The sequence below is a fragment of the Nycticebus coucang genome, chromosome 9, assembly GCF_027406575.1.
Source record: "Nycticebus coucang isolate mNycCou1 chromosome 9, mNycCou1.pri, whole genome shotgun sequence".
Taxonomy (NCBI): domain Eukaryota; kingdom Metazoa; phylum Chordata; class Mammalia; order Primates; family Lorisidae; genus Nycticebus; species Nycticebus coucang.
In genome coordinates this window covers 24,834,742-24,855,283 of record NC_069788.1, presented here as the reverse complement: position 1 = coordinate 24,855,283, position 20,542 = coordinate 24,834,742, and the positions used below count along the sequence as shown (strand labels likewise).

The 20,542-nt window shown below is 36.6% G+C and overlaps 1 protein-coding gene across 4 annotated transcripts in view; it reads right to left on the bottom strand.

Moving 5' to 3' along the window:
* HMGCLL1 (3-hydroxymethyl-3-methylglutaryl-CoA lyase like 1) overlaps nt 1-20,542 on the bottom strand; it is a 145,662-nt gene that overhangs the window by 20,916 nt on the left and 104,204 nt on the right. The gene's annotated exons all lie outside the window — the stretch shown is intronic.

Here is a 20,542-nt window from a genome sequence, read left to right as displayed (position 1 = left end):
TGGAGGTGCTCAGATAATGACCAGGAAGGTGCAGAAAGTATGGGCCACTATTGTGGTAAATCATGGTTTGGGTACCATCACGAGCACAGAGGCTGAATGAGCTGGAGAGTTGCAACTCAGGGAGAACAAGGGAGGAATAAGAATGCTATCATACTAGGAAATTCCCCACGAATGCTGGAATGATAATTCTTAAGACTTAACTCACTTAGGGGAAGACTTAACTCTCTCTTAAAACTTAGCTCACTCAAGGGAAGAAGAAGAAAGAACACAGAAGAAATTGAAAACATTGCTTTAGATGAGAATTGGTTGAGCAGATTTACACGTGTATTCCGCCATTTATTAGGAGATTATTTGGGGGCATTTAAATTGCAGGATTAATTAAACCAAATATTGATATATTTTACAAAAGATATAATAGACAATTATGTAGGCTATAAAGAATAAAATATTTCATGATATTACTTCCCTATGTTAGGATTATCATTCATATCCTTATTGTTCATTTCAAATAGCTCAAGTTCAACTTGATATCTAAATGACTTACCATGGACCTTGCAAACTTAAGTGCCACCATTAATCAAGATATATAACAAAATATTTATGTTAACAATAGTATTAATTTTTCTAAGTATTGAGTACCACTTGGAAGAAAAAAGAAAGCTGGGCAAATGTGAAATAAGAATGGGTTCTTCTGCCACAAGAAATAGTCTAGTGCAGGGCGGCGCCCGTGGCTCAGTGAGCAGGGTGCCGGCCCCATATGCCGAGGGTGGAGGGTTCAAACCCAGCCCCGGCCAAACTGCAACAAAAAAATAGCCGGGTGTTGTGGTAGGCGCCTGTAGTCCCAGCTACTCGGGAGGCTGAGGCAGGAGAATCGCGTAAGCCCAGGAGTTGGAGGTTGCTGTGAGCTGTGTAACGCCACGGCACTCTACCCTGGGCGATAAAGTGAGACTCTGTCTCTACAAAAAAAAAAAAAAAAAGAAAGAAAAAAATAGTCTAGTGCAAACCACCAAGAAACACTGAAGTTGAAGCTAGCTATTCCAAGAAGGTAGGAAAACAAAAGTAGGTAGAATTGCAATTAAGTATATAAGAGATGATGCATATTTGGAACAAACAAACATATCTGGAAAACATGATATAATCAATTGTTGAGACAGTTGTGGATATTTATCTTGGAAAAGACTCAGAGGTAGATGAGAGCTGTAGCCATATAGTTCAAGATCATTATGTGATCAAGAATGTAGATGTAATCTGTATGATTCTAGAGTAAAATAGATACAGATGTATTTGGTTGATGGTGAGGAACAACTGTCTGGATATTTAATGCTGCTCAAAGATAAATGGGTTAGCTCTTGAAATAATGATCTCTCTGACTCTGAAGCATTAAAACATAATCTAAAGGTTTGGGGTTTTTTTTGTTTGTTTGTTTGTTTGTTTGTTTGTTTTGAGACAGAGTCTCACTATATTGCCCTCAGTAGAGTGCCATGGTGTCACAGCTCACAGCAACCTCCAGCTTTTGGGCTTCTGTGATGCGCTTGCCTCAGCCTCCCAAGAAGCTGGGACTACAGGTGCCTGCCACAACACCTTGCTATTTTTTTGTTGCAGTTGTCATTGTTGTTTTGCAGGCTCTGGCTTGGTTCGAACCCACCAGCCCTGGTGCATGTGGCCGGTGACCTAACTATTGAGCAGGGCGCCGAGCCTCAGTCTAGAAGAAATCTTTTCTACTGTAAGTGAAACCATCAGCTTCGATGGCCTCTAGGATTTTATCCAATCCTAAGCCTTTCTGTAAATACATATTTAACTTGGCTTGCTCAATAATATTTAATTCTAGCATACAATTATAATCATAGAAAAATGCAATTAAAATATTTAGGCTTCTGTTGTTGTAGCTTGGGGCACCACTATTACTGTAGGATAACCATTCCTTGGCATCTGAAGATATAACAAATTCTAAACAAAGACACAATGACTTCATGGGAAGGCCCATGTGCATAAGCCTACAGATGACATACAATTATGATGTCCAAAGCTGATAGCTAAGAAAAAATACATATAAGACAGAGGTTTAAAATAAAAATACTTGCTAAGGATTCCCACTGAGGACTGCCAAACCCAAACATATTGGTTGTTTAGAGCAAAGTTGCCAAATACCATTATGCATACAAATGCTCACATATAACCTATAATGTATTTTAGTAATTTTTTTTTTACTTTAATAGTTCCACATAACTAAAATTCAATGGTACCTATAGTTAAAAATGAAAATCCATAAGTAGAAAGAAATGCTTCTTCCAGGGTCAAATTAGAGTGCTATTTCCCTCATGGCCAGATAATTTTCACAGGAAAAAAAACCACCCATGGGGTATGGAGGAAAATACATCAAATATTAATCATGAACAAAACCCATTAGAAGAAAAAGTATCCAATGAACTCAGTACTATTATGAAACCAATATATAATCACCCACACTTTCATATGAAAGATAAAACACACTGCAGCCCAGAATGAAGGAAGGAAGAGGAGGGGGAGGAGAGGGGAGGGTAGGCAGTGGGACCTCACCTATTGTGCATAATGCAAGGGTACATGTCTAATCCATTAAGTGTAGAGTATAAATGTCTTAACATAGCAATTAAATAAAAGAGGTGAAGGCTATATTAACCAGTTTGATGTAAGCATTCCAAATTATATATAAAATCAGCAATATATATATATGTATATAGCAAAAACCTATAAATGTGTTAGAGTACACAGTTATGATTAAAAAAATAAAAAATAGGGCGGCGCCTGTGGCTCAGTCGGTAAGGCGCCGGCCCCATATACCTAGGGTGGCGGGTTCAAACCCGGCCCCGGCTGAACTGCAACCAAAAACTAGCCGGGCGTTGTGGCGGGCGCCTGTAGTCCCAGCTACTCGGGAGGCTGAGGCAAGAGAATCGCTTAAGCCCAGGAGTTGGAGGTTGCTGTGAGCTGTGTGATGCCACGGCACTCTACCTAGGGCCATAAAGTGAGACTCTGTCTCTACAGAAAAAAAAAAATAATAATAAATAAATAAAAAATAAAAAATAAATAAAATCATATTTTCTTGAAATAAATTTTAATAAAAAATTTTTATTTTGAAACCTAATTGATGTGGCCAAATATCCTTTTTGGGCAAGATACAAATTAGAGAAAAGAAGGTGTCTTTGGCACCTCTGCTTTTCAAAGGACACAGCCCTGTGACAGTCAGGTGTCTGTTCTTCCTTGCCATCCCTTCTTTATGCATTACCATAGAAATTGATCCCTGGAGGCTGCATTCCCCAAGCTCCCATATCAGCTGGATTCTTTTTGGGTTTGGTCACCAGAAGGCTCTGATGGAAGGAAGAAGCCAGAATATTTCCTGGGGCCACTGGAGCACAGCTTTGCTTCCTCTGTGGCTGCAAACACCCTGTGGTTGACCGCAGACCAGCCCATCATGATCTCAGCTTCCTCTCAGTGACTCTGGATGCCAAGCTCCGGTAGCACTGCTCCTTCCTTTGTTTATCCCGCCTCAGGAACTCACTATTGGCACAGTGGTGGTTTCCTGCTATTGCTGACCTCCAGGAGTTCCTCCGTAAGAGTGAGAAAAAATGTGAGGAACCACTCAGTCTCAGGGTCAGCAAGTGCATGACCAGCAGCTGAGAATAAGCACCTCCTAAATTTTGTCCCCAAGCCACCTGGTTTGCCTAACCCTAATTCACCCTCTGCTAAGCTCTGGGCTGCCATTTTGTCTAATAGTTTTAGAGTTCTTTCCTCACCTAGGTTTCCTATATTCAATTGTGTCTCCTGCTTTCTCGATGAATCCTGGAGATATGAGCATCCTTTCCAAGAAGTAGAATCTTGAATTTTTTTCTACCTAGCTTTTACCAAAGGCAGATCAAGAGAAGTGATATTAAAGGAAGATTACTTTAGGGATATAGTATCCATCCTTTTCTAAATATTTAATTATATCCTTGTATCAATTTAGTGCAACAGAAAGATCTGGATTTCATTAGCTCAGACTTTTACAGACATAGGTTCCCTGAATCCCATTTTCAGGTTATTCTCTTGCCATTTATTCAAAGTCTTTCAAAAAATAAATAAATAGAAGTCTTATGAAAGAGTATTTTTTCTCCATTTATCTTAAAAAAAGAACCCTGCTGAAGACATTGTCCATTAATTTTTTACCATATTCTATACCTACTAACCAGCATAATCAGAGTTGAATTATTAAAGCCAGAAAAGGAAGAAAATTCATTGGTTTCCTTAAGTTGACTATCAAAAGAGTTTAGTTGAGTTGATCATGACAAAAACTAAACCAGAGACTACAACATTATCCTTCTCTCCCTTATTTTTTCTTTTTCACTCTTTCCATCATTTTTTCCTCTCTGTGGTTGGCTTTATTCTATCATGTCTCTATACCAGAAGTCACAGAGTTTTCTATAAGGAAAAGGAACTGTTTATCATAAGCTCTACACAGAAAGCTCCTAGGAAGGGTGTCTTTATTGCCCCACTGTGACTTACATGTCCATCCATGGACCAGTTATTGAAGTTAGAACACACGAGCACAAAGGTTGCTTGTCCTGGGACCACAAGTCCATCTTTTTAGCTAGGAGTTGGGGGAGGGAGGGAGAGAATGCTGCAATATCTAGACCCTCCCACTACAACTACCTGGTTGGATAAGTGAAGAAATATTTTCTTTGAAGTGGAGTGTTATTGTGAGCAGACTAAACAATGAATATTCACTCAATGCCTTTTGCAAAAGCCTTTCAATATAGTTCATTTAAAGTTTAACACTAGAAAACTATTAATTAGTGTTAACCTCTCCTATATATCTATAAAACTTTGATTTTAGGAAATTTAAAACATGATGCTTGGTAGTGGCGATGGTTCATCTCATCATTGAACAGAAATTTATTGAGTTTCTATATTGTTATGGGTACCAACTATACAATAGTAGAAAATAAAGCAGACAATATCTGTGCTCTCATGGATTCAATGTTCTAGTGGGGGAAAAGGGGACTTATGACAGCTAAAAGACAAGATAATAACAATAATACAGAAAATCAAATGATGGGGGAGAGACGCTAATTCCTATCCTTCTGTCAAGGAGCTCTGTTCTGGTAAAGGAGTATTTGAGCTGAAACATGAATGAAGTAGGAAGTGAACTATGAACTTATCTGCAGTAATAGAGTTTCAGGAAAAATTAACAGGTCAACAAAAGGCTTTGAAAAACGACGATGTTTGGTATATTTAGAGAGCAGTAAGGAGACCAGTGTGCCTGGAGTAGAGAAAGCCAGAGAAACAGAATTAGAAACTCAGATCACACAAGTAGCCTGACCCTGCTTAGCTTCCAAAATCAAGTGCATTCATTGTGTTCTTATGAGCACAATTCACAGTTGTAAAGATATGGAATCGAGCTAAGTGCCCATTGACTAACAAGTGGATAAAGTGAGAAGAGTGCATATATATTGCATGCATATATACACACCCGCCATGGACTACTACTCAGCCATAAAGAAGAATGAAATAATGTCACTCATGGCAACTTGGACACAATTGGATGCCATTATCCTAAGTATCATAGAAATGGAAAAACAAATACCCCACCTATTCACTTATAAGTAAGAGCTAAATGATGGAAATACACAGTCATATAGACTGGTTTTATTAACTTGGGAGACTCAGAAGTAGGGAGTTGTGGGGAGTGAAGGTTCAAGCACTACCCATCAGGTCCAATGTACACTATAGAGGTGATGGTTACACTAAAAGCCCTCACTTCACATGATACATTCATTCACTTATGTAACAAAAAGCCACTTGTACCCCTAAATCTATTGAAATTAAAATAGAAAGAAAGAGAGAGAAAGTAGCATCAGACACACAGAAGGGCCAGATCTTGTGAACAAGTAATTATCAATCAGGTCAATAGCATTAGTGCATCAGTTTGGAGTCCTAGATCAGCATATTTTTAATGATAAGAATAGAATAAAAAAAACGTTATCTTTGTGCATAGCACTTTCTTATATTACAAAAAAAAATTGCAATTTGATAGCCACAATGTTTTGGATAAATAAGCCCCACATACTACAAGCATGTTATGGGTCAAAGTTCCTATGAAACTATTACGAAATCAATTCATGTCATACATATGCTTTCTTAATAAAATATACTTTCTTAAATAAAAATCTGTAATTGATTACAGAAGACTTTAGCTTCTTACTGGACAACACAGTATGGATTTCATAACTGTTTATTAGTTGAACAAGTTCAAATTTTGAAGTTGATTCCTTTCCTGTCAAAATTACTGTGAAATGATGGCTTTCAGAAAACCGCTTATATTTAGGTAAGCTAAACAGTAAGTTATACAATCAGTCAATATTCATTAATTATTCATTCACAAAAGGCTTAGCACGCATGAATTGACATGTTTACAGTCTAATAGAAAAGATATAATATATACTCGCATAATTAAGGAAGACTACATAAAAGTGTTAATTCAGGCCAACTAGGAAAATATTGTTATGAGTTGAGTTCAAAGGGGAAGGAAATTACTTCGGGCCTAGTTAATTGAGGAAATGACATTTGAACTTGGCCTTGAAGAGTAGGAAGATTCTACAAGCAGAGACTGAGGCGTAGGGAGCAGTGCTTAAAGAAATATAAACAACAGCAAAGACTGAACTTGTTAAAAACAGTTTCCTGTTTACTGACATTTGACATTAGCATGCAGCACGCATTGGTAGAAGCATCTCAAAATATTACCTATTAACTATTTATTAAAAATATTTTTAAATTGTTTCTATGTACCCACTTAAAATATTTTTAATAAATAGTTATGTGATAAATATAAATAGAGTAAGATGATTCAGCATTATAAGTCTTTCTAAATGCCCACTAGACTGCATTTTATTTATTTATTTTTTTAGAGAGAGTCTCACTTTTCACCCTCGGTAGAGTGCCGTGGCATCACATAGCTCACAGCAACCTCCAACTCCTGGGCTTAGGTGATTCTCTTGCCTCAGCCTCCCAAGTAGCTGGGACTACAGGCGCCCGCCACAACGCCTGGCTATTTTTTTGTTGCAGTTTGACCGGGGCCGGGTTTGAACCTGCCACCCTCGGCATATGGGGCCAGTGCCCTACTCACTGAGCCACAGGTGCCACCCAAGACAGCTTTTTAATATAGCATTATGGTATATATGCACATATATATGTCTATGTACACTTTTCCAATGTTACTCAAATGTTATATTATTTAATATGTTTATGATATCTACAGATAAGTACATAGATGGACACGTATATCTGTGTCTCATTCTCTAGTTCTGTATATGTGCCTGCATTATGTGTATGTATTTTGTATAGGAACTGTTAATTTAGAATTCTCACTTTTAGGGAATCTTCTTTACAAGTAACATCTATAGAACATCTGTAAGTACTCACATTTCTTAATAGAAGTATGTTTGTTGTGGCTCTGCATTTCAGGCCAATACCCTAATCTTTTATCAGTTATTCATGGCTCACATGTCCAGGAGGAACGTATACCAAGGTTTCTGAACTATTTAACAAAGACACACATACTTCTGTAATATATTACCATGTTTTTCAGATTTTATAGAAGTGGGACTCTTCCAGGCATCCAATCTCACTAAGAATAACAGATGCGCAAAACTTCACACATAAGGAAGTACAAAGAAGCATAGCTATGAATGAAAAAAAGTGGTAACTTATTTCAATATATGCAAACCAAAAATAGTATCTTCAAGTTGGTATTTAGCCCTAAACTGAATCATTTATCTACACAAACAACTTACGTCACTAGAGACAAATGTCAGGTAATTGAAATTCAGAAAGCACTGAAGTTTAATTTTAAGCATACTTTTATCTTTTTTCACCAACTACAACTTTATAAACATAACATAACATCAGGCAGGAGATGGTGGAATAAACATAATACCAATGACCTGCAATTTCAGCTCTTTACTAACTGAATAAATGACTTTGGAAAAGTTACTGTACTTCTTGGGACCCCACTTTCCATCTTTGAAAAGTGAGCTGCTGAAGTAGCTCCCATCAAGGTCTTACTTTCAGTGGGCATTTAGAAAGACAGCAGAAAATTCTGCTGTTTCTTAAAACAAAAAAGAGGAAGAATAGAGTATATTGTTACTCTCATAATTATAAAGGAAATGGGAGATGCTTAAGAGCTCCCTATGACATTTTAATAAAATGGCCCTCAATGTTCTAATATTTATACCTGCCAAAAATCATCTGATTGTAGCATGATACGGTCTTACACATAAAGTTCGTTGATTAAATGAACAAATTTTGTGCTTCAAATGTAAGAAAGCTTGAAAATGCATATTCAATATAAAAAGAAGAGCTTGTTTTCTAGGCTTTAAATCTGCATGATTCTCAAGACCAAAAAATAAAAAAGAAGTTTCTTTTTCTAAATCATAAATCACAGTTCTAAATGTTTTAAGTTGTAGATTCCTCTAAAAACCCAAAGAAAATATTATATTCTTTTGCTAAAAATAATTTGCACACATTAATACACACTTACCATGGTATATATTGATCTGATTTATGGCAAAAGATTTTTCTAAAACAGGCATATCAAATTCATTTAACTCTGACTCTTATCCACAGGTAGAGGGCATTATTCTGTTCTTTGTGAGCTCTGTCCTTGAGGTATCTAAACTTCCCTTGTGTTATTTTTTTTAACCCTGCAATTTCCGAAATTTCGTAAAACAGCAAGTCTGAAGGTCAACAATGCTAAAATCTTTCCAGATACCTATGATTATATTTTAGCTAATCATGACTGTGAATTTTATAATCATAAATAATTTGTAAAGATAATAATAATTTGTTCTTTAACATCAATGCAAGAAATAAAGAAAATTTAAATTAAAAGATAAAAAAAGTCAACAATGCTTATTTATTGTTGCAACATAAGCAGCATTTAAATATTTATCTGACTAAGTAATGTTAAGTAGGCAATATCTAGAAAACATATAAAATATAAGACATGATATCTTCTCATGAAAAACAACCTAATATATTTTATTAAGACTTTTGCCCTTATGGTGCTGCTATAGGCTATGAAGCCACAATCATTCAACTCCTGAATGTGGAAAAAAAATAACAAAAACTCTCCTGTAATTTGTAGAGTCTGTTCTATAGAGTTTTATTGACAAGCAGTACAAACATCCTAAAGAATAATAATCCACAGCAGACTTTTTCTTAGTAGATATTCTTTTAATATAGTGAAGATCTTTCTTTTTTTTTTCGAGAGTAAATGGTTTTTTGAAGAGTGAAGAGAACCAACATGTGGAAGACATTCTTCAGCCTTGTGAAATCTCCAGCTGTGAGTGGCACACATATAGTACTTTGAATGTTGAAAAACATAAGACAAGAAAGGCAAATCACACTGTAAGTGTCCAAGGAAAATAGTACTGTGTCTGCCTAACGCTATTGCTATCACAAAACTGGCCAGTGTGTCAATATCTACTAATTAACACTTAGGGTTGGAGGGGGGAGGCTAATATTTAAATATACAAAATGCAGCTAAATTTGAAATACAGTAAAGATTAGGTAGACTACTGGCTCATGTTAAGAACAGGAATGTGAGTAATATTGTGTGTTACTTCGAAAAATAAATTCACTTATTGAAAACGATCTTATTTTGGTATTTCATTTGAAATTAAAATCATCCTGTAAACAAGGGGAGGTAACCATAATTTCATCAGAACTCTGAAAAGCACCATAAAATCAGATCAGTATTTCTACAAAGTAAGAGTTTATGTTTTAAATACACGTACAGTTGATTTGACTATTCATACTGAAATAAGCTGAAGAAATACTCAATATAGTCAGTAAAAAACTAAGCCCTATGGTTGCTCTGAAACACACAGCTGTGTGGAACTACTAAGAAAGCATGTTATCTCTAATTTTAAAAGAAGAAAGTTCGAATAGTAGGATAAATCAATAAGAAAATAATACAAAATGGTTGTTCACTAATTTGGCAGAAGGCTCATATGATTTGTGGTAGTCCCTGCGAATGGCATTCCTACCAAATATAGCAAATCAAGACCAAACCCTCTTTTTGTCCCATCAGATATGCCATATAGACAAGTGTTGATGGGTCTTTGGAGCAGCTTAATGCCAGCTTCTATCAAAAACGAGAATCAACAATTAGGGAGACTATATATGAAAATACTTCATTAAATAAAAATGTGATAAGAAAGATTGTTTCACTTCCCTGTGATTACTTTTCTCAAATATGAGAGTTACTTCTTTTCTCAAATGTTGCCTGCCTGTGCTCTTGGCCATTGCCTTCCTCAAAATTCTCATCTTTATTGGTTGCAACTGTATATAAAATCATTTCCTCCCTCCCTATGTTACCACATACGTTCACCTCTTAAATCTCTAGGTTTGTCCTTTCTCAGTTACACCACATCTTCGCTCACTCCCCTCCCCTCACAAGCTCCAGAGCTCTCCTCTCTCCTGCATACTCCTGCTTTCAACTCCTATATTTAAAACAACAATCACATGATTTCAATTTTGTCTGGAGATTTAAGTTTCGAAGTACAGGGTGGGCATACAGTTTGTGTGCAATTTAAAACAGCGTGCAATTTAAAATTGTACACGAACTTTATGGTCACCTGTATAATCCATATAGGTATATTGTGCCAATAGAATCTTATAAATTCTTCACATTTATCTAGACTAGAGCATGCAAATGATCAATGACAGTTCCTGCCATCTTTATGGAAAGGCTGCCAGAAAAACGATCAAAGAATGATTTTGAACACCCTATGATATCAAACTGGTTATGCAAACTTCCTACGTTGACGGCATGACTCAGACATAGCAATTTTCTAGACCTGAAGTCGGTGCGTCCATTTCAGTCAACAGTATTCTCAGGAGTAGATAACTCAGACCATGTAGACAGAACCGCCGCTGCCTTCGCCATTAAAAACATTACTTATGTGAAAGAAAACTGTGCACGGAAGGTACAAGGACTCTCTTCCCAACCGGAGCAATGTGTGTGGTCAAAACTCACAAAGAAATTACGCTGGGTTTGAGGTTTCTAGATTCTACACTCTTTACCGGAGAAACAAAAGAATTGACACACTAAAAAAGTGGCCTTAAAATTGTGAACAATTACATAGCTCTTTTTAAGCAAATGAAAAAAAAAGTCATTATCCATGGTTTAAATCATTTACTCATGTTTCAGCTTCCTTACTTCAGAACACTCTACTAAAGAAAAAATTCCAGAAAAGCTTTCTGCAGTATACAAATTTTCAGAGTTCCTATAAGACAATAAACACATTTTGATACAAGTTATTCAAAGTACAGCAATAGAAATCTATAAAGTTTGGTCTGAAACATTGGTGCAACGGTGGACTTTTATGGATTTCTCAAACACAATATCCACGTTCTTTTTCCCCCCAAATCTAGTAACCCCCAGGCACGTCTCCAGATGGAATCCTCGCTAAAAGCGAGCTTGGTCTTTTGTTCTGTTTCTGATTGAGCTGTTTGTTTCTCCACTGTACACACTCCCACTTTTCTCAGAGAACACTTGGGAGATATATTCAGAATAAAATATTTCTAAACTCTTTCGAATGTTTTAAGTCTCACCTCCAGGGTAATACTCAGCATAAGAGGATCAGAAAAAAAAAAAAGAAAGAAAATGGAGAAAAATGAGAATTCAAAACAGGTGGAAATCAGGAACCACGCAATGCTTCAACTGAAATATCTTATTTTAATTTTGATTTTACCTTGCTCCATTCCTCACTTGTTCATACACTTAGCATTTAACTATGAACTTGATAACGAGGATCTTGTACTTTTACCTAGAATTAAAGCTTTTTCAAGATATACACATCAAGGAACTATAGCTGAGAATAATATTGACATCAAATTCCAAGAGCATTCAATTCTCTTAATTTACTAATGTGAAGTATCAACTGATAACATAATTAAACCTATGTCATCGATTTTAATGAAGATGATTCTACTGGTTTCCACGAAAGTCTCACAAGATAATTACAGATAAAAAATGTCAACTCCTACGTACAAGTAAACTCAAATAAAAAAGGACATAAATGAGAAATGTGCTTGGCCTATTCTGCAGCTGCCACATTGACTAATGTGACTTTTAATAATCTAATTACTTTTTTGAATTTAAGGAAATGTTTCTGCCTCTAGGCTTCTGTATGTGCACGGTAACCGCTGGTAAGATGTTTTAAGTAGACAGCCCCCTACAAAGTTCTCTGAAACACAAGTAAATCACATTCCAGCAATGGTCCTCACACTGAGTCCTGAATGTGACCCAGACCCATTCAGATTAATAATCTACTCAAGATTAACAATTAAACAAGCAATCTATCTTTCCTCCTTGTGAATATCCACAGAACCTCTTAAGATTTACCACCACGGAAGCCAAATTCGTAGCATTGTGAGCGTTGTGGCACTCAGAGTCCAGGCCTTCCCCTATTTTCCTACTTTCCAGCCTTTTATAATTCAGAGCTGCCCAAAGAACCTGTCTAGGATTCCGGCTGGGTAGAATCAAGTCCCAGAGGCTGCTTTCTCAGACATGAGTCCTTCAGCCCGATAAGGCACGTTCTCCTAGTGTGACTTGTTTCTTCTTGTGCTTTTTATTCCTCTCCTGGAAATTTAAATTTGGTTAAGTTTAAATTGGTTAATTTCAATTTTGGTTAAATTAAATTTGGTTTATTTAAAATTGGTAAAGTTTCTTGAACAAGGCTGTTAGGATTTCATTTGAAAACACATTAAGTTTAAAAACCAAAATAGGACAATGGCCATCTTTAAGATACTAAATCCTCTTATCTATGAAAGTTATACATCTAGCCATTTATTCTGATTTATTTGTATTTCATTCAATAACATTTTATAATTTTTTTTGTTTTTGCAGTTTTTGGCCGGGGCTGAGTTTGAACCCGCCACCTCTGGCATATGGGGCCGGCGCCCTACTCCTTTGAGCCACAGGTGCCGCCCCCACATTTTATACATTTTATATACAAGTTTTGCAACAAAGGTTTTAACATATATTTGATTTGTAGGCATTTGATTCCTTCTAGTACTTTATACTTTTTATTGATAACTCGAATATTATTGTTTCTATTTTGATTGGTTATTATTTCTCTAAAGGAATCCTGTTATTTTGAACACTTTTCAACCTGAAACATTGTCAAATGCTTTCCCTCTTTCTCTCCCCCTCTCTCTATATATATGTGTGTGGGTATATCTCTAATTATCACCATATTCTATATACAGTATATAATCATTACAACACACACACAAAACAAAGTTATCCTTATTGTGAGTAATACAATTCTCTATATGAAATCCAAGAAAATATATATCATTATTATGAATCATTTGAAAATATAGATAACTTTTTATTTCTAATTTTATTGTTTATTTTTCTTATTTTATTACATTGGCTAAAATCTTCTATTCAATGCTGAACCAGTGATGGGTACCTTGTTTGTTTTTGTTTTGTGTTTTTATTTAAAAATATTAAGGGGGCAAAAATGTTTTTGTTAGACACCTTTTACGTTTAATTTGGGACTTTAATAGGCCCACCATGAGTCCTTATTTTATTGGTTTTTAAAAATTCAGACTGTTTCTAAAAGTTCACCATTAAGTATAACAGTGTCTGTGATTTTGTGATAAGATGCCTTTCATGAGCTCCAGTAGTTTCCATTTACTCTTTTTTTTTTGAAACAGAGTCTCACTATGTCACCCTCAGTAGAGTGCTGGGGCATCACAGCTCACAGCAACCTCAAACTCTTGGGCTTAAGCAATTCTCTTGCCTCAGCCTCCCAAGTAGCTGGGACTACAGGCACCTGCCACAATGCCGGTTATTTTTTTTGTTGCAGTTGTTTAGCGGGCCCAGGCTGGGTTTGAAACCACCAACCTCCACGTATATAACTGGCGCCGTAACCACTGTACTATGGGTGCCAAGCCCATTTACTCTTGGTTTAAGAAAGATTTTTATCATAAAAACATGTTGATTATATAATTCTTTTTCTATCTCCATTAAGAAATGTTTTTCTCCTCTAATCTGTTAATGTTCTAATTACATCAATTCTCTAATATTGAGCTAATATTTCATTTATTTCTTGTATAAACCTTACTTGGTAATGTATTCATTCTTATTAGATTCCATTTTATAACAGTTTAAAATCTGTGTCATTAAATCATCCCTTATTTTGAAGATTTTTTTCTTCTCTACATTTGCAAATACACCGTCACTGCCATTAATCTTCATTGTAGGCTGCCATCAGTAAAGAAGGTTAATAATTTTCTAAATACACATAAAGGTGAAAATAAAAGCTAGATGAAAGGATAACACTTTGTAAGATTCTTCAGTTTAGAGTCTATTTCTGGAGACTTCGCTTCTCTAATGCTCAGAACCTTATTCAATAAATCTTTATGCAGAGGGGGGCAGAACTTTGGGCAAGATTATGCCTGATGGATTATAATTTTTTGACTAATTAAGAAGCAATATCACTAACCGTGCAGGATAGAAGCATGGTTTTGCAGGGAGCTTGATGAAAGATGAACCTTAAAATAGCAAGAACTAAAAGAATCTATGAGGCAGGAAATCCAAAACAAGGGCCTTATGAAATGGCACAGACTTGAAGATTAAATCCCTCTTGAGCTCCTTTGAGCATCTGTAATGACTTTTGTGCTTTAGTTCTTCCATTTCTACTGCCCCCACCCACTTTAAGGGTCTGTGGTGTGGAAAACAGTTATGCAGGTTAACAAATGGATCTGTGTGAAAACATTTGATCACTGCCCACCTAGTCGCTCAAGCAAAAACCACAAAAGTTTCTCGTCCTTCCATATTCAGTCAATCCTGAGATCCTACTATTACCTCTTAAAGTTCCGGTTTGCCCTTTTCTTCTCTGTACTGTGCATACCCTGCCAACAAGATCTTCAATATCTCACACTTGATGCACTGAAAGAGTCCAGGATCTGATCAGTTTTGTCTTTTGCCTCTTAAAAATCTACCTTCTATAGATACACCAAGAAGATGTTTCTAAAATACAAATTTAAAGTGCAAATATCATCTCCACCTACAACTCTTTGTGATTCCCCATTACCTGCTGGATGAGGTCTACAATTTTTACCATTAGTCGTGAGGCCCTTGATGTTCTGGCATCAGAGTATGTGATCTAGCCTCACCATTTATCATTCTCTCGCACTGTGTCATTTTACCATTATCCTTACGTTACCCTCGTCTTGAACTCAATGTTACGGCAACAGAAAATGTGCTGTAAAGTCTCCCATACTGTTGCTAATTTCTTTGTCCTTACCATCATGTCTTCTGTGCCTGGAATCTTTGCCTATGTATTAATTAATTCTTCCTCAAATCAGGCATTACTTCTTCCAACAAGCCATATTACTGGAGTCAAATTACAGCTTCAACTGATAAAGGTCTCATTTTAAGAAGCTAGGCAAACATGTAAGAGCATTTATTCCATGGATTCCTACACCTCTAGTTCAACTCTACAGCTTCTAGATAACACAAAATTTATTTTCTCTATGTGAATATGTTCATCATTTTTGTGTGTGTGAACGTTTTGACAAAGTGTTAGGTCAGGTTCACTAGGTAGGTGAATATAGGAATAAGCTGCCAAGCTACCTGACTGGATATTATCTCATTTCTATTCTAGTTTACATTCAATCACTACCAGAAATAAATTATATACAGATAAGAATGAGAACTCTAAGGAAAATTGGCTCACCTAAAAGCAGAGAGCTTCTGAACTGTAAACCGCCTTGTAAGGACTCCCAGAGCGTGTCCTCATTAAGCACAGGTGCTGCTCATGTTGTAACCTTAGGCAATATGGTATCAAGTAATCATCTACCATTCCACAAAGAAATTAAGTTAAAAAACTCTCATCATTGATGTAACAAGTAGGATGTTTCTACTAAACCACATTTTGACAATGTTGAATCATTCGTTGGGGATAGTTGTTGAACATTAACCATGTGCTATGTGCTAGACACAGTGGCACAGGCCACAACTAACCATGATGCACAGTCTTTCCCCTCACTAATACTCAGTGCATTGGTGTGTATACAGCAGTGGAGATGTTTTATCAACAGCACTCTGACAGGGACATGACACGTGGTTTGAAAGCACAGCCCAGAAACACCTGTTCAGGAAGTGTTTCTAAACATGACTTGAAAGATGAATCTGGTGGCCCCAAGGTAGAGAAGGTGAAGTTCACTGCACAGAGTAGCATAAAGGCCTCCAGTCCAGGAGGGTCAGGAGTTAGAAGGAGCATGACAAAAGTTGAGGCTGTGGCAGGCTCAGGTAGGCCAGCAAGGGTTTGGGATCTATTTTGCAGACTTGATGTGGAGGGTGTGATGGAGCCTCTAAAGCAGGTATCCTCAAACTACGGCCCGCGGGCCACATGAAGCGGTGTGAATTGTATTTGTTCCCATTTGGTTTTTTACTTCAAAATAAGATATGTGCAGTATGCATAGGAATTTGTTCATAGTTTTTTTTTTTTTTTTTTAAACTATAGTCCGGCCCTCCAACAGTCTGAGGGACAGTGAACTGGCCCCCTGTTTAAAAAGTTTGAGGACGCCTGCTCTAAAGGCTTGAAACAGAACTTGAGTTCTCATAAACATGTACATTGTAAGGTAACAATGCATTCAGATTTAATGATTTGGAATTTAAAAATAAATGACTTGATACCATCTCACCGTTACACACCATACACACACACACACACCACAAACACAGACACCAGTCAACTCTAGCATCCAAAAAGAATTATGGATGGGGCTCAGGCAGTGTTTCTCTGTGAGGAACAGAGAAAAGTGCTGCCATAATAAGATGTTGTCACTCCTAATTAAAACACCTACGTTTTTGACTCACGATCAAAAAAAGCCAACTTTCCAACAGAGAGATGGGACCATGGAGTGCTACTGCAGAATCTGGTATGGAGACCGGATTGACTGCAGGGAGTGGCGCTGACAGGGAAGGATGGGAGGAGTAACACTCATTCCCAGTGCCCAACGGCAGCCTACGATCATTGAATCCTCACAGAAGCTCATAGGTAGACATTATTAAAATCCCCAACTTACAGATAAAGAAACACGATGCATTAAAAAGTTACGCAATTTTCCCAAACCCACAAAACCAAATTTTATTCATAGACTTTTAGATTCCAGAAGGACTGCTTGTAACTATTATGTTACAATCCCCCTTTAAGACAGAATCAGAAAAAAATAATAATGATGAGTTGGTTCATCAGAAGCAATAACTGTACTTTATTTTCTTTATGTATTTAGTAATGTGTTTAATCTATTTGCCTATTTGTTTTGACTAGAGACCACAAAGGGTGTTTGGGATGTGAAAAGCAAACTTCTTGAGCAATGTGTATTTAATGGGAAACTATATAGATTTATATTTAATTGCTTAATACTTCCTTTATTCTCTAACTAGATTTCTGAGTTTAAATTCAGAGCTTTTAGAGTAACATTTTGAAATTAGACTAAAAGGAACTTAGTAGGAGTAAGAAAAACTGGAAAAAAAGAGACAATGTCTGTTAAAAAGATAAAAATAAGAATTCAAACAGCAAGAGAGCTTGTTGAATGAAGTGGGAAGCAATAGGCAGACTGACTCACCTTAGAAAAGGACGTGAGGAAATGACAGGAAGTCTAAATCATGGGTATATTTTATTTTTATTCTATATAACTACAAGATAGAGATGGCTCCTAAAATCTACTGATCTTTGAAACCATCCAGCCATTTATTATTTAGAGAAAGCCCACAACATCATACCATGGTAAGTACAATTTTTGTCCCATGTATACATATTCACATCCTAATATATGTGCAAGTATATGCAGTGACCCTAAAAGTCACTTGCTGATGGCATACAATCTGCACACACACACTATATGTACACACACGGACACTCAAACATATATGAAATTAGGGCTGTTGAACTACGTAACACAATGGAAAAGAGGAGAGAGAGAGAAGAAGAGAAAGGAGAGAGAAGAGCAAGGAAAAGAAGCAGCTATTACTTGCTAATGTTCAATAATGTTCGTTGGCCAATTGGAACCCATGTAAAGATGGACAAATGACTCAACCCAAGTGTAAAGAATGAATCCAGGGGCTTATGAGGTCATGGTTTGATGCAGGTGCATATTCATCTTTTGGCACATTTGGGAAATGAAAACTATATTCTTTATTCAAATGTCATTAAGTTATTTACCACCAGATCTGGAGGTTTCATATTTATCATCATGAAGTATAAAGCCAAATGTCCCTTTTTCAGGAGCACCAATGATTAGCAGATTAGAATGCTTTCCACATGTCCATTTTTACTATCAAGAGAATTTTAAAGAAGTTTTCCAGCTTCCGCAGCTGAGCCGGATGTCATTGGATCCCACAGTGAAGTGAAATTGGCAGAGTAGACTTCTCATGACCCCAGGGTTATTTTATCAGGGATCAGTTTATTGTCTAAGAGTCACTCCTAGCTGAAAATTGTGAAGTTTTGGGGTCCAATCTGCCATAGTTATAGAAATCTGCTGACTTGGTTGAACCACTGAAACCCAGCAGTATTCTAACTTCACTCACATGGTGCTGTAATTGTTGTTTATGTTGGCAAAAGAATAGTAAAAGCCTCATTTCCACCGTACATTTCCGATCTCTGGTTTCAGAAACATCAGTAGAGAATATTTTACCAGCCACATTGTTGTGTAAACAAATCCTGGTGATTTACCCTGTGAGTCTCTTCACTCTGTTCTCAAACGACGATTGTCTGAAAGGTGTCAGATGGACACACTCTAAAATAACTTTAGGAGTTAAAACAATGCTTTTTAAAATTTTATTTGATACCATGGGTTCAAGAAATCATAGCCAAAAGTGCAGTGCAAAAGTGGTTAAAATAACATATCTTTTTCTTTTTCCTTAATTTTTTTTTTGTCTGTAGTAAACTTGCTTTATTATTGTTTTCCACAAAGTATATAACAAGTAATTTAATGAATTCACATATGCCTATCTATCTCCCAGCTAATGAAATGTTACCAATAGAGTATAACTTTTCCTTTTTCTTTACTTTTAACTTTCCTAACCTTAACTTTTAAATTTCTGCTACTGAGAATGTAAAGAAGGCATTTAAAGAAGATAGACAGTTTAAAACATACTGCAGTAAAATGAAAATGCTTCTGCTCGCCACACAATTTAATAGAGTGTTACCATTATTTTCACAGAAGCTCCTTGATTTCATGACTCATGACTCCTCTCCCCCAGAATGTTCTGCAAACCATTCTTTTGTTTTTCTTCAAAGTGTTACACTATGATTTGATTGCTAATTTTGTCTGGTTTTGAACTTTACATAACTGGAATATTGCTTATGTATTCCTAAGCAACTTGCCTGACCTCACCCATTCTTAGAGTTTTGAGGTCAGTCTGTGGCATTGCACTTAGCTCTAGTCCCTGTCATGGGTGGATCTCATTGTGTGATTGTGCCACGCTTTAGTCCAATTCATTTAGATGAAAATCTTAACTCTTTCAATTTTTATAATCATGAATAGTTCTGTGTTGTTGCACATGTACAAGAGACTTCCTAGGTATATACCAAGGAATAAATTTCTGGGTTGTAGAATATGAAGGTACTCACAATTATTACAAAACTCCAACCTAAAAGTGGTTGTAACAACTTATGTTCTCACAAGCAGCATGTGAGATTTTCTTTAAGTCTACATCTTACTGACCCTGGATATTGTCTGACTTCCAAATATTTGACAATATACAAAGTATAAAATGGAATCTCATAAATTTGTATTTTCTGATTAAGAACCAAGTCAAACATATTTTGTGCTTCTGCCCTTTGTGCTGCTTTTCTGCACAATATCTGATGTGATCCTTTAACCATTTTTCCACTGTATTTTTTTCTTTCTTTAATTTTTTTGAACCATAAGCTCTTAAATGCATTGTATACATACAGAGAAGGGCATAAATCATCAGTGTACAGAACAGTGAATGTTTATGAAGTGAAAACACCACCCAGAGCAGAAACAGAACACTGTCAGCATGAGATGCTCCTCGCACGCCCTCTCCCACATTGCTCTATTCCTGTCTTAGCATCTGTCACTATGAATTAGACACTCCTGAAGTCGTGGTGACTTCCTGGATACTGGCTCCAAGTGTTTCTTACATTTTTTTTTTTTTCTGCAGTTTTTGGCCGAGGCCGGGTTTGAACCCGCCAACCTCCGGCATATGGGGCTGGCGCCCTACCCTTTTGAGCCACAGGCGCTGCGTGAGTGTTTCTTACTTTTATGCTCATCCACACCTAACCTCCAGCAATTAACCAAGGTTACTGTCTAAGGAGACAGCTGCTGTGCATCATGGGACTCGCCTGTCTCCAGATTTGGGGGTGGACTTGGCCCTTCAGTTTTCTGATGCATCCAAGAAAAGTCATTTATTTTCCACTTTTCTTGTTTGAAGGATGAAGGTGATGATTTCTAAGCTCTTTATATTGGGAGATAACTT